Below are 3,579 nucleotides of genomic sequence, written 5' to 3'. Positions count from 1 at the left end.
TTTGTCTCTGTTTTTTCTTTTGCCCTACCCAGGTACATGGGGGAGTTTCTTGCCTTTTGGGAGGTCTGAGGTCTTCTGCCAGCGTTCAGTGTGTGTTCTGTAGGAGTTGTCCACATGTAGATGTATTTCTGATGTGTCTGTGGGGAGGAAGGTGATCTCTGCGTCTTACTCTTCCGCCATCTTCCCCCTCAAGCCTGTATTCAATTTATGTGAGAAAATATAACCAGTATTCTCTCAAAAGAGTCACATAGCCTCATGATATGAATACATAAATGTTTGTTGAATGAATGCACAAATTAAATATGAATTGATTAATGAAACAAGTTAGTGTTAGTTGTGTTACACTTGAGTCTTTTTTTTCCCTGAGTCTAATGCAGTACAAGAAGTATAGAGGAGAAGATTTACCCAAGAGACTGAAGGGTAGCTATGCTTACAACCCCTGCAGCACTTGTGCTTTGTTTTGTTTTTCCCAGATAGGTTTTGTTGATTGTCTGTGGTATGGTCCTAATGAGAACTGAGAGGCATCAGTACGTAACATATGTTGAACTGTTCCAGTTGGATCTAATACATCACATTCAGTAACAACTCTTTCAGTCTCCTCCTAATCACTTCCTGATTCTATTTTACACTTCTCTGCCATGTGAAGATAAAGTCTAGTGACAGGCTGACACAGTGTGGCAGGGTGGGAGTTGAGGGGAAGATAAACACTAGCATCTGTCACCCATGCTTAGAAATATAGGTGACAGTTAATTTCCATTCAATCTCTTATCATGTGGGAACATTTTAAATTTAGTCTTGATGATTCAGATAGACAGGAGTTGTTGGGAAGACCTGATGAATAATTAATCTAATACAATGGTAACCAGCAACATTAATATTTTATATCACTGTAAAGCCACGTAAAACCATCCTGTAGCTGGTGGGTTGCTTGGGTTGGGCACAACTTGAAACACTTCACTGAAACGGGAGATTCTTCCTTTATCTCAAATATAATTATCCATTTAAATGTCATGGGTCAATTTATGAACACTTTATTCATCAGGGTGTAACCTTTATTAGGCTTTATTGCTACCAGAAATTATATCCTACACAAATACAATAGAGATTTAAATGTTCTGCAGAATGAGCTGGCGGCTCCCGCCTTTATGGTGTCGTTCAGTAATGGACCTTGACCAGCAGAAGATTTGATAAGTATAAAATATTACTGCTTGATGCTAATTTGGTTCCTTTTTAATGACTGATAATCCTTGTCGATTTAGTGTGATCGTCACAATCCAGTACTGTTTCCCACCCCAGATGTGATTGTAACAGGAGCCATTAAGTATGTCTGCATAATAAAATTAGTCAGGGAAGCTATGCACATTGTTTCCAGGCCTTTGGATTTCCATTATAGTGGTGAGGCTTGTTGAAGTGAAAAGTCTGCTGTCAGCTCAGCCGAGTCCCTGGCTCCTTGGATGCTCTGCTAAGGACTGATGATGACCGCGTTAAGAAGTCTGTTCTTTAGAGCCCCAGAAAATGCATCATGTATAAATAGGAGCTGTGGATTTTGAGCTAAGAGAGATGGGTTGGTCACGGATTTGTCTAACGAAGCTTTACACAGCGCCAAAGCTTAAATACATAATCAGTCTTTCACAGCTAAAATTTGAAAGGGGGAAGCCTTTCTTCGGTTTGGAGATTTATCATTCCTTTGGAAGGTTGCTGTATTAAAGAAGTTGGAATTGCTTGACATCTTTGAAAATAATTTAAATGTATGGTCTGATCTCACTGTGCCCTTGTAGGGATTTACAGAGCTTGAGGGGAAGGCAAGGATAAGGACCTCATCATTATGTAAAGGCAGTGAAATAAATAAGTGCATCTGCCTTGTTGCCCTTCCCGTTCCCTTAGCTTATTTGGGATCAAGTTCAAATTCCTTTCTCTGAAAGCTGCGCTGATGTGAGTCCCCTGGGAAGTACCTCCCTAGAGCCTGCCAGAGAAAAAGTGGAAACTTTGTACCAAAGAAGGACCTGTGTGCCTTCAGAACTTCTTCGTAGCCCTCATTTTGACCGGCCAGAAATTTACATTCTAAATGTTCAGAAAGTCTGGATTGAGAGCAAGAAGGTCATATACTGTGAAGGCAACATCAGGCCCTTCCTGCAGAGGACTTGTTGATGATATTATGACGTGGCTTTAGCTAAAGGTTTTTTTTTGTTGTTGTTGTTTACTAAGCCCTCTGGAATCATTAAAACTTGGGTCATTAGAAACGAGAGTGCTTGTTCAGCATTAGAGTATAGCACAAGCAACCATTTGTTTTTCAACACTAAGTGTTACGGTAAACCAACAGTTCATGGTTTAAAAAAGAAAAATAAATGAATTGAAAACAAACCAACAGAGAGCCTAATGTCTGTAGAGTGACTGTCTCTCATCATCTGTCTTCTGCAGGGTGTCTATTTGACCAGAGAGTATAAACAAATCAGAAAATGAGGTTGGTTCCATGGACGATTGTAGCACAGTGGACTAGGCACCCTTTGTCTGTCTGGAAGCTCCCTTCTTCCCCTCTGGATTTCAGCCTCTTTCTCTCTGCTTTGTCTCACCAGTGTTGTTGTCTCTCTAGACAGAGCCAAGAGCTTCTGCCCCCAGCCAGGTGCCTCTAGAAAGTAGCAGCACGGCATGTCTTTTGAAGAGTACTGGGTGGAGGCGGGGGTAACCCAAGAGCAGCCTGCCCGTTCTCTCTTCCATCCAGGCCCATGGGATTGGCGCCCACTTCTGTGAGGCTTGAAGAGGACACATCCTCCCAGTGCCAGGGGAGCCTACAAGGGCTGCCTTCATTCCCAGACAACAGGCCTCTTAGTCAGGCTTCTTATGATAATGATAACAGAGACTAGGTTTTTCTGGGAACATAGCTTAACATTTTCCCACCCTCAGAAATATAATCCTACAGCTGTTCTCTGTTTGCTTGTCTATTCCTCTCTAGATTACGAGGTCCTTCAAGGGAATATCTTGCTCTCTTTTATGTCCCTAGCTCCTAGTACAGTGCCTGACCACAGTTAGCCACAGTAAATATTTGTTGAATAATCAGTTGCTTTCTCTGGCATCTAATTATCTGAAACCTGCCCATCTGTAAAATCCTAGATCAAGTCCTCCACAAAAACTTCTCACATAATTTCTCACTATAGCAGTCCCTCAGAATGCACAGCACTTACTGTCTCTATCACTCTTTGGGAAGTTGGTCAGGAAATTACTTATAGCATGTTTACTGTTGATGTTTTTGTATTGCAGCTTAAAGTTGTGTGAGGGTAGGTGTCTCATCTCTAACCTGATTGCAGAAATCTTGAGAATGCCATTATCATTTTGTGGTGCCCCACAGTATAATGGTCCCCCTAGATCAGTGCTTGGCACATTATAAGTGTTTAATAAATGTTAGCTATTAGCTAACAATGCCTAGCCCAACACCTCTTATATAGTAAGTAGGTACTGATTGATGAATGGATTGATCTTGGAAAATCTGATGAAGACACCGCTTAGTATAGCCAACCATTGCCTATTACACACACACACACACACACACACACACACACACACACACACACACACACCCTTTTA

Source organism: Physeter macrocephalus, chromosome 11, assembly GCF_002837175.3.
Source record: "Physeter macrocephalus isolate SW-GA chromosome 11, ASM283717v5, whole genome shotgun sequence".
Lineage (NCBI taxonomy): Eukaryota > Metazoa > Chordata > Mammalia > Artiodactyla > Physeteridae > Physeter > Physeter macrocephalus.
This window is presented reverse-complemented; position numbering follows the sequence as displayed.